At 34.6% G+C, this 12,295-nt stretch overlaps 2 long non-coding RNA genes across 4 annotated transcripts; both read right to left on the bottom strand.

The window, feature by feature from the left end:
- Nucleotides 1–6,163: 6,163 nt before the first annotated feature.
- Nucleotides 6,164–9,159, bottom strand: LOC111917011 (uncharacterized). Of its 3 annotated transcripts, none has more exons than XR_002858759.3 (5): nucleotides 8,874–9,159; nucleotides 7,677–7,737; nucleotides 7,443–7,604; nucleotides 6,900–7,043; nucleotides 6,164–6,802 (listed from the first exon to the last, which is right to left on the bottom strand). It is a non-coding gene; the product is annotated as an uncharacterized LOC111917011 (long non-coding RNA). The 3 variants fall into 3 exon arrangements; XR_006187408.2 differs by lacking the exon at nucleotides 7,677–7,737 and having other exon boundaries at nucleotides 6,164–6,335; nucleotides 6,516–6,802; nucleotides 8,874–9,147; XR_008226773.1 differs by lacking the exon at nucleotides 7,677–7,737 and having other exon boundaries at nucleotides 8,874–9,137.
- Nucleotides 9,160–9,473: 314 nt separating this feature from the next.
- LOC128128437 (uncharacterized) lies at nucleotides 9,474–10,242 on the bottom strand. Its single transcript, XR_008226363.1, has 2 exons — nucleotides 9,813–10,242; nucleotides 9,474–9,706 (listed from the first exon to the last, which is right to left on the bottom strand). It is a non-coding gene; the product is annotated as an uncharacterized LOC128128437 (long non-coding RNA).
- Nucleotides 10,243–12,295: the final 2,053 nt, after the last annotated feature.

Below are 12,295 nucleotides of genomic sequence, written 5' to 3'. Positions count from 1 at the left end.
GATGATTGAACCCATAGTATGATGTTTGTTATTTTATGTGTATCGTTGGGTCTATGAGTATTTTGGGGGTAACTCACTAAGCCTTCGATCTTACGTTTATCGATTATTGTTTCAGATACAGCGGATGGCCGCGGGAAGGTGAAGGCATGACCGTACACTTCCTCGATTCATGATTTCGATTTCTGGGAACTCTAATGCTTAAACTATTTTGAAAACACTTTGTAATAATTAATGGTATTTTTATATTTAAAATGTTTTAAATTGGCTTGATTTTTATGGATGTTATAGTTTCTAAGCTCATTCTTAGTGATTTTAGTAATCTTTGGAGGATAAGGAAGCCTTTGGTGAGGAGGTTACCTTGCAAGCATTATCTACATCAGGTAGCACATCTTCTGGATCTTGGTGAGTGTCCAAAACCAACATTTTCCTTGCCAAGTTGCTAGATCTTTAGATTTTGTTCTTTTCTTCATGTGTTGATGGGTTTAAGTGGTGAGATCTCGTAAAGTTTGCAATTTTATGAATCTCCAGGCCATTTGGAGTATTTGGTGCTGTGTAACATCGTGATTTTTTTCATCCAATTTTTTTTTTATTTTTAAAACGTTTATTTAACAAAATACGTTAGCGGAAGTCCTATTTAAAGTTTAAAGGAAACATCACCAATGTTACATTTATTTTCAAAAACATCATTTATCAAAATATAGTTCATAAACCAAATCAAAAACAAGTTCTCAAAAACAAGTGCTAAGAAAACTCAAAGACATGTCCAAACGGTATCAATACTAGGACATAAATTGGAATGTAACTACCCAAATTCCTCATCCTTACTAAGTCGTCAAACTATGCTACCTGTGCCAATGCAAGTCAACAACAAGCAAAGAAATAAGTGTTAGCAAATGCTAATTCAGTCAACCATAAGTACAATGTTAGGAAAATACACATACCATATCATCACATACATCACACACATCATATATCATTTACATTACATGTTCATCACTAGAGTATCATTAGGGTCTACCATTATTATTTATCTTTTAATATTAGATAATTAATAAATTCCTAGCCCTGGGTCCATCACTAACCATCACTATCCCGTAAGGAAGACTCCTTACACATGGGTCCATCACTAACCCGTAAGGCAGACACCCAACACTTAGGTCCATCACTAACCTGAAGGCAAAACCCGTTCACTACTAAGTGACCAGCCCAACCCTACCCCACTGAGTCAATCACTAACGTTGGGTTCATCACTAACCCAAGAGGTAAAAACCTCATTTACTACCGACGTGATTGGCTTTACCCAATGCACTAAGTGAGGCGCGACTCTCACTCGTAACATTGCTCCCGGTTCGCTGTGCTCGCTACTCCAACGTTGCACATACAAGTATGCACGTTGTCGTTCGAGAGTGGTACTTGTCATTGTTCCCATCACTAGAACTTCCCACTCAAACGTGATATTTGATCCAGCGCTATCACCACGCCAATATCACTCCAGTCCTTGAACACCTTAGTGTCCATTAACCATATCCCAAGTGGTGGTCTAGAAAAGCCAATCGGCGTCACTATTGGCTTAAGCTCTTTCCCTTTAGGCATCTTCCAACCTCTAAGGCCCTTACAAGTATCCAGATAGGGTACACAAGTCTAAGTCTAGGTTGCTACCCTTTACGCCCCACTAAGTGTATTCTCCTTTTTAATTAATATATTATTAATTCATCACATAAGGATTACACTACAAACCTCCCTAAGTAATCATGCTCAATTTCTATTAATATTAAATGGCATATTACTTCCCTACTTCAAAATATGTAAACATGCAACAAGACATCAAGTTAAGGCATTTCACATCTTCATATAATCATGCACATATCATAATTTCATCATTAAGGCATATTATATCAGTAGCATGCATTTTCCTAACCAACATAGACAAATATTACCAACAAATTATTGCATGCATATATTCACACACAATCACCCAAAACCCTATTTCTATTATAGATCTATCACACCCTCACATCGATATAGCAACCAAAAAGTATAGCACGAAGGGCACATCATTCAAATAAAAATAACATTCACAATTGGGGTACATGCAACCTAAACAACCTAGGTTCATTCCAATCCCTCTAAGATGTGGAATCCCTAACAAGTACTTTAAATAACCGCAAATATTGACTCACCTTCTTCAAACAAGCACTTTCCACACTTCAAATCTTGTAGGACCTGAGGTATTAAATCTTACCCTAGTTAAACACAAATATATGTATTACTAGAAGTTTACATGAACAAACAATAGCATTTTACTACCTAAACATGCAAATTAGTCATTAGGCCAAATTTTCAGATTTTAACCTAAAATAGCAGTTTGTTCAAGGCCACTTTAGCACCACTTAAGCCTGTAAAATTTTCAACTTTATTCCATATTCAGGTAGTTCAATCTTTTAGGTTTAAAATTATTACTCGCACAGGTCCAACTGATTTTTCTACAATTTTCTATGAATTTTACAAGACAACATGTTCGTGCAGCTAATTTCCGACCAGTCAGTGAAAAAGACGATTTTCACCTTGGTTAGGGACAATATCTGATCCTGGGAAAAATCATGGACAAACTAGACTCAAAATTCAAACTTTGAGAGTTTATGGATCATCAATCCGACTTCTAATGACTTTTCTATATATTTTTCAAAGCAGGAATATATTGGTAATTTTTCAGAATTTCCCAGCAATGCATTTTAAGGGTTAATTGACAACTTAACCCATTAAGCCATAACCAAAATCAACTATAAAGATGGAAATTGAGTTTTAACGGTAGCAACATGTCAAGCAGTTAAAATAACAATTTCAACCTCAAACCATGACACAAAATACATTGTTTTTATGGGAAAACAAGGTACTTTGCTAAAAGAGAAAACATCACTAGGGCTTGAGTTTCCTCTACCATTAAGCCACATATAAACGCCTTTAGGGACTGTTATGAAACCTTTTGGATAGTTCAAGACATGGTAAGTTATACAGAAAAAAAAAAAAAAAAAAAAAAAAAAAAAACATCACTCGTGAAGTCACTATGTGTGGAAGAGAAAGAAACATGAATTCTAACAAAAAAAAAGGAAGACATTGATCCATGATTTTGAGTAATTCCTAAACATGATTAACAACATTTTTGAGAGTGTTCAAAACATGATTTTTGACAGTTATAATCCATCAAAACACACTTAATATGGCTGGGGTTTAGTCTCACATAACCACTAGAACTGAGAGTAGGAGGAAGAAATTAATTAAGTCAATTGGAAAGCAATTCAATCTCATAACTTAATCAAATTGTTTGAAATTTAGAGTTTGATACCATGAGAAAGAAGTAAATGAAGAGAGTTACCAGAATAGTCGGACTCACTCACTCACAGCCTCAAGGACGCTACCAAACTCGTCCAACCCTACACTCTCGCACCCTAGCCTTGCCCTCTGTTGCGATCGCTTTCTCTTTCTCCCACTGCGGATCGTGTTTTTTTTTTCTTTCTTTCTTCCCCTTCTAATCGACATGTGCAACCTAATGTTATTTAGATCGACTTCTCTGATCGCAATCAAGGGTACCCACACAAATCAAAACGGGCATGGAATCACAATCGGACGAGCCCTTAATCACGTTGGTTAAATTATGAACGTTTCTATATGATTTTTATTTGATCGAACACAAGTAGGTATAGCCCAAGAAAAGGGATCGATTCGGAATACTCAAGAAACGCACGCACACAATGCATATACAAAAAAAACGGACGTAACCATGCGCAATTTATTATGAATTTGTAATCTAGTCCCTCCAATTATTTCAAATTGATAATTTAAACCCTATATCAATTTCCTTAATAAATCAAGTTTCTTTTAATGACACTTTGGCCCCTCAATTCCTATTAAATCTTTTAAATGAATTATATTTACTATAATAATTCTGAAAATCAATTTAGTTGGATTATATCCCTCTTATTTATCGATCAATTCTTTTAGATATTAAATACTACTATTTTTATTTAATTTTAACATCATAAAACTAAAATTATTCGCATTAATAGTTATTCGAGTAACGGAAAAACTAACGTCGTTTATGAAAGAGTTTTGAGGTTGTTACAATTCTCCCATCTTTAAAATGATTATGCCATCGGAATCAAATACCGACATAGTCAACTTAGTGTAACGAGCCTTCATGTCTCTTACAACCACCTAGGTCACTTCTGACCCGTACCCCTCCTCTCATTGGACTTTGATGAGGTTGAATTGTTTCATTCATAACTTCTTATTCTTTCTTTCGCCAAGATATCTACCAACTCTCCCTTCTCGTGCATCAACTCATCGACTTGTCTAGCAGCAAGAGACTCGCCATATAACTTACTTAGACGAATAATTATCATCGTTAAACTCCTTGACCACCTCAACAAATAGGTACCCACTGACTTCCTTGAACCCTCCACCGCATGAGCCAAGGAACCTAACACTCGCCATATACTTATTCACCCTAAAGTAGAGATGACAGATATGAACCCTAGAGTTCTCTTCTCACAAAACAGAAATACCCTCACATCAAAAACGGAACTTACGCATGCCTTTAACGCAGAGAATCTCATTCTGGCTAGCAAGTAGCCAAAACATATCCATGATGACATCTCACGAGTTGATCCCGATCGTAGTCCAAGTCGAAGGGAAAATGTGTTCACACATCATATTAGAACATTCATCGCATATTCCCCAAACAAGAAAACAAGATTCTATACTGCTATCACAATGCCTAACACAAAAATTCATAAAAACTCTGAACTAACATAAAACAAGAACATAAAGTAGCAAATTTAAATGATCTACCACTGCTAGCATCAAACACGGTTACACATAGAAAACAAAACACTTAGATGAAACAGTTATGAGAGTACCTCATCATCGTGTATGACCACCTCGATGAACATCCGAAATGCTCACATTTGCACTTTTGGTGCATCAGGCTTCTTACCAGTGTCACTTGGATACACTTTAGGATTTGTGCATTGCCGATTCATTTGCCCGGTCTAACGACAATTAAAGCAGAGTGGATCAGCACTCCTACACGCTGACTGCTTGTGGCCTAATTTTCCACAACGTCTGCAACTCATAGTACTATCATTGCACGAACCCTTGTATGAGGAATGACACCTCATACAGAAGCCCGACCTGTCACCCTTTTTTTTCATGGTAACCCTTCTTTGTCTGAGAGGATTCAGACGAACCCACACACTTCCTATTCTCCCCGCTCTTTGTAATAGCACGTAACGGTGTAGCCATATCCACTTCAATCCGAATAGCCTCGTCCATGGCAGCCACCAAAGTATATATTGTGATGCCCCACATTAGCCTGATACTCTGCTATTAACCCCTCAGCATAATGTTCCACCTGTTTTCCTTGGTAGGACGGTAATTTTTCCCAAACTTGTAACTTCTCTGAGAACAAGGAATTGTATTTTGCAACTGTAATTGTTCCTTTTTCTAATGCAAGGAACTCCCGCTCAAGCTTCCTCATCTATCCTGGAGGACAAAAAAGCTCCTGAAGCCTTTGGCTGAAGGCTTCCCAAATCACACTACTAGAAAAAGGTTAATAGAGTACGGTTGAAATTATGAATATAGTACGTACATAGCAGGCGTACTAGTAGAGGGGTGTATTAGATTACATGCATAATAAAGTACGGCTATTTAACCGTATTATATGTATCTTATACCATCCCATACAATCATCTAGTATACCATATATAAACATCTAATACACCAAAACAACCGTACTTGATGTCTCAAGTATCATCTAATACGCCATATATACACATCTAATACACCAATAAACAACTGTACTTGATGTCTTATTCATTCCTATTCCTAGCTTTGCATTCCAGACTTTCCAGCCCATTCTGGCTTTGCATTCCAGCCTTATTAATCAGCCAATTCCACTTCATGGATGCTGTGGAACACATGGATCACCATTCCAACTATTCTAACTAAAACAAACTCTTTAATTTCTGCAAAGCTTTTAGCATGTGAATTGTAACCAATTGATCAATCTCCATAAAATACAAACCTACTATATGATTCCATTCCAACCATAAGAAGTGGGGCATCACTGATCATGTTTTAATTTTAAAAAACAGAAAAAAAAAAATTACAATAACTATTTAGTTCATTAAACATAAAAACATTAATATTCTTTCATACTACAATCTATACAATCTAAAAGTTGTATACCTAGTTCATTAAACATAAAAACATTCTTAAATTTGTTAATGTCACACATCTGACCTCTCTTTCCCCTTTGTGGCTAATTCAGTGTATGCCTACAAAAACAAGAAAACTTAGGATTCAAAATCTCAAATAACTTTTAATGAAGAAAACTCAAATTATTGGACATTCCTGCCATCAACACCTTCATCTATAGCAATGTAAGGGTGAAAACTTCTCCATAACATAAAAAATATGAGCAAATACAACATGAAATACAAGGGATGTTTGTGTACCTCCATAACAGCAACCTCCTTAACTCGAAATCTGCAAACTTCCACAATAAAACACAAAATATAGCATCCTACTTTTATATATCACATTTTCCATAAAAAAAACTTTCGTCCAATTCCTCACTAGAAAATGGTTTTTTGAAAAACATAACCAATTATAACAATGTATATAGAACAACTAACCGTTAACTTGAAAAAGACTTCACTTTATCTCCAAAAGTTCTCATCCATGTTTTAACACGTTCATCCAATTCCTCACTAGAAAATGGTTTTTTGTCCTTCCAAATGTTCTACAAACAAATTAAGATAAAAAATTTGTTATTTAACAAAGGTGACCCACTAGTACAATAAACAAAAATGCAAAAAAATATCTAACAATATACTTACATTCGGAAATCCATGTTGTCGAAAAAGTACAAACTCATGCATCCAGTTCATAACGTAGTAACCACACTCCAATCAGACAATTGTTGATTGCACTAAAAGGATTATATACGTATGAGATTGGAATAGTCTCTGAATCTTTTGGTCCTGGACAAAAAATTTCGAAAGGATCAATGTGATTGAAGATTACACAGAAGATGAATTGAAATTGGAATCTTGTGCAAAGATATAGAAATCTTTTCTCCTATTCACTTTTCTTTTTTACTTACAGAAGGGTAAAATGGTCATTTACTCATTTACTCACATTAAGAAAGTTGATATTATATGATTATATCTTGTATTTGTGAATCAGTTACTTGAATATTTTTCTAAAAGAATGATATCTGAAGAGACATTAAGGAGAAATCATGTCATGCAAAGAAGATATGAAAAATAGATAGAAAGAGTTTACTAATTATCAAATAACATTAACCACTTGTTTTCTAGCCTCAGATAATCAAGAAAAACAATGCATGTTATGTGGAACTGAATTTTGACAAATATTACCTGAGGAAAACGTCGAAGAGCCAATCCTAAGTTCCTGCCCAAGTGAGGCTGCTGCTATAGGAGAAGTTGTGAGCTCTGAATAAATGTTTGGTGAAAGTGTATGATGAGATTATTTTGATGCAGTGCTCGGTGGATTCTCAATTGGAATTGATGATGTTCAACCTGGGGATAATTTGTATCACAACACAAACAGAATCATTTCACAAGGGAATAAAAAATGTGATAATTTCATACCCGATTTAATAAAGGAAACCTCAAGTGCCAACCTGGTTGCAGTGCTGCTCAAACTGACAGCCTAAACTACCAACATGGCATCATCAAATCTAACATCATAATAGCAAGACTAACAAGTTCCCTTTTGTTATCTGAGGTCCCTAATATGGTCATGCTAATCAATTTGTATTATAATGTACAGTGCAAAATGACTATTTTGCCCATTTGGTTGCCACCGGAAAAAGAGTTGATTTAGATCAACATCCTGAGCTTACAAAGGGTTGTGTCAATATATTCCGTTAAAAGCGGAATGCTTGAGGTAATGCCTGTTGTAATCTTGATGTGTTTATAACTATATATATATATATATATATATATATATATAGTGTGTGTGTGTGTGTGTGTTTGGTGTCCTAAATAAGATCAGAGATGAAACTGGAAAGGTAATATTAAATATCTCCATCCATTTGTTTGTTTTCTATCAACAATTGATGCAATCAAGATTGTAAACCATATAAAATAAATTGGGATAAAACTATGCAAAAGTTTTGTTTCACTGATGGAAAACAAATACATTTTTGAAATTCATATTGACACATTTTTTTGTTTCTTTGACTTGTTGGCATCCATAGCTGACAAGTTATCACAGGAGAGTGAAAGTTCTACTTCAATCACCAGTCCAGAACAAAAAGACCAGATTACCCTCCATAAAGAATCACCACATTCTGATAATGATTCTAGTGTGGAACATGTTTCTGATGTGAAAACTAATGTGAAGTTTGAACCATGTAAAGGCAAGAATGTAGATAAAATGGAGGGAGATTTATGTAATTTTAAGTTGTTTAACAGTATAGCAGAAATACAGACCGAGGGAGTAAACGTAAAGAAACAAAGTGGAGACTTTACTGCTAGTGACCCAATGGAATCATGTGTAAATACTCGTGTGCTTACTAAATCATACAGTAGTTTAAATCTACCCTCCAAAAGTAGGTTACTAGAAATTAATATGATTATGATATCATAGACCAGTTGAAATTGTCGATTACTAGAAATTTTACTGATTATGGTCTAATAAACCAACAACTGAGTAGCATTTATACTTTTACACAGTATAACCATTATCGACTCCTAGCCAACAAGCAGCATTTCATAAACACAACATTAATCAAAGAAGACATTGTCATAAACAGAACATTAATCAAAGAAGGCCGATCGCACCTGTAAACAACGTGAAAGGAGGAGGCGGAAGCAGCTGCAGGGCGGAGTAGGAGACTTCGTCTGTGTCTTCGACCGAAGACCGGAGGCAGAGGCGTCGTTGGCCAGAGGCGGATGCGGAGGCGTCGTCGGCTGAAGGCGAAGGCTTCGTCGTTCTCGTGATAAGCAAACAAGTACACGCAAAAGGGAACGTAATTGCAATTTTGACTTTTGGGTCAATTTTGTTAAGTTTGCAATTTTTACTTTTGACCGATGATGAATTGAATATGCGCTCATATGGGCTACTGATGGGCCCCTTCAATATACAAATCCATATAAAAGAAAAATGGGATTCACGTTCATATATATGTAAAAAGGACAAAAAAAATTCTATTTTTTTTTTCTTTTGTTTCTTGTTTAATAAAAGGGAATGTAATTGCAATTTCAATATATTAATATCATGTGAAAAAAATTGATGCCGAACCAAAATGAACATATTAAAAATTAAAATGAACATATTAAAAAGTAAAATAATTAAATATATTTATCAAATAATTATATCAATATTATATTTTTCTCTTTGAATTCATAAAAGGAAGAAGGGGAAATGAACGTGATGAGCAATTGAGCATTTAGTGATGAACAAAGATTAATGTTCATCACTAAAAAATGACTTTGTATAATATAGAACATATTACATGTGACATAAACATCAAAAACTCAACATAGTTTTTATCCTCGCATCATGTTGATACTACACAAGTTTTTCATAATGCAATCATAGTAAATCTCCCCATGAAGAACCTCAACTGCAATTATCATTGTTATTGTCCTCCAGTGTCGTGTCGTCTGTGTTGCTGCAAACAAAAATGTATTAAATACATACATAATACTATCTTCATATGTTTCAAATTTACATTAAATTATATTTTTTATTTTTAGATCAAACAAAGGGTTTATTACCTTTCTTCAACATATGATCCTTCGTTATGGTCCGATCTTAAGTAAGCAGCGTCATTAATATCAACATTCATAGATGGAATACCGATAGAAAATGGAGGTAGGTTATCATGGATGTCATCCTCTGAATCATCTGTATCATCATAATTAGATTCGACATCAATTGTGTTGTGATCAATCAATAACTCGCCATGTTGTGATCAACACGTATATCGATTCATAAATCCTTCAAATATCATATATTCTTCTATTACATCCAAATCATAGACCTTTTTACAATTTTGGTACATTTTACAAGGACACCAAATGTAACATTCTCCTCTATGCACCCGACGATCCTCAACAACTTTAAGAAACTTCTTGAGGTTATGTACATATTCACTGCTAGCCCATGGTAGTCCATACATCCAAGTTTCATGATACACCTGTGTAATAAAATCATTGGAATGCAGCCTTGAGAGTTTTGCGTTATCTTAAAACCACTTTAGGAAAAGGAATTCTTCTTCCAAAGGATGGACAACCAGAGTTGCTTGCTTACAATGACTCTGACTGGTTAGGATGTCCCTTCTCTAGGCGTTCAAGAACTGGTTATTTGTTAATGCTGGGTGGTCTCTTGGTCTTCTACAGAAGCGGAGTATCGTGCCATGGCGATTACGGTCAGTGAAATCTTATGAGTTCGGTGGTTACTTTCTGAACTTGGAGTTTGCATTGACAAGCCCACTCCACTCCTGTACGATAATGAGTTTGCTCGTCATATTGCACACAATCCGGTTTTTCATAAACGAACTAAACACGTTGAAATGGATTGTTTTTTCGTTCGAGAGAGAGTGGAGTCTAAAGAAATAGCTCCTGTTCATGTTTCTACTCAATCTTAGTTGGCGGATTTGTTTACCAAGCCTCTTGGTTCTGACAGGTTACAGTCACTACTTGTCAAGTTGAACATTCAAAATCTTCATGTGTCAACTTGAGGGGGAGTAAAGGATTTGGTGATTATCTGGTTATTAGATTAGCATGGTTTATTTAGTTCTTATTTTTATTGAGATAGTTATCCTATTTGTTAGTAATTGGTAGTTATCTTTTTGTGATCAGGCTATATATGTAGTCTTCGTTTGTAACCAGAGATTATAATGATGAATACCAATTAAAGTCAGCTTATACTAATTCTTTAATTAAAAGATAAACATCATAAAGGTTCTTATTTTTTTTCTTGCAATTAAGCCCAAAACAATGGCTATTGTTTATAATTAAGTCTCAAAAATCAGCAACGTCAGAGTTTTACCCTAGCAAACCAGTAATTTTTAGGTTTTTATCCTGGTGAAACGGTCATCTACCGGATGCGAGTACTTTTTCACAAATATGATCAAAATTTAAGGTTTTGCACTAACTATTATCTAATATTTTGTATTGAACTAACTAAGTACATGTTTCATAGTGTACTAACTTAAATTTTGATTACATTTGTGAAAAAAAAACACTGGTATTCAGTTCGTGACCGGTTACCGGGGCAAAAGCCCAAAATTATCGGTTTAACTTGGTAAAAAAAAACTCAAAAATGCTATTACTTGATATGAGTAACTACAAGTCATTACGATATTCTATATGAGTTACTACAAGTCGTTAATATACTCGTTATAAGTCACCATGATTCATTACTATACTCACTATGAGTCAACACAAGTCATAACTATATGATTTCATTCATAACCCACAAGTCTCCACCTATTCCTAACATGTATGCATGTAATCAAAATATGAGACTCAAAATAACATCATCATTTAATCAAACACTAAACATTAACCAAATTCAAATTATAATCAATCTAAAGGTATATGATCCTTAACCAAAGTCAAAAGAAAAATCCATGTTAATAAAAAATCATACACAAAAACATGTCCTTAGTCTAATAGAGGATGTCCCGGAATTATAAAATATAGTCATCAACAAACTAAACAACACATAGTATATATAGTATCCAAGCAAATAAATTTACATATAGCATTTTGCAAAAGAAAACACAAGTCAAAATATTTCAAATAATGGGGACACATGTTCTATGATAAAAGAACTCACCTGGGCCAAATATTATCATTCCAAAATATTTAATGTTCAAGTGACCTTCTTTAAACCTCCTTTTCGTCGCCTAATAAGATATATATATATATATATATATACATATATATATATATATATAAATTCTAGTGATTAAATAGTACTATTAGGAAACCTATTATGTTAAGAGAATACAAGATTTGGGTGATATCTATCATTATGCCAAACCTTAGGGATTAACTCTGCCAACTTGTGAAACTTGGACACCTTATCCCCAATATTAACAACATATCGTGTGTGTGTGTGTGAGAGAGAGAGAGAGAGAGAGAGAAAGCGAGTCCTTCATTCTGTTTCTTGTTACTCCTGTATCAGTATCAGAGTATATGTACATATAAGGAGAATCAAAACTCTCTCTCTCTCTCTCTCTCTATATATA

The sequence above is a fragment of the Lactuca sativa genome, chromosome 9 (assembly GCF_002870075.4).
Source record: "Lactuca sativa cultivar Salinas chromosome 9, Lsat_Salinas_v11, whole genome shotgun sequence".
In the NCBI taxonomy this organism is placed as follows: Eukaryota; Viridiplantae; Streptophyta; class Magnoliopsida; order Asterales; family Asteraceae; genus Lactuca; species Lactuca sativa.
This window is presented reverse-complemented; position numbering and strand designations above follow the sequence as displayed.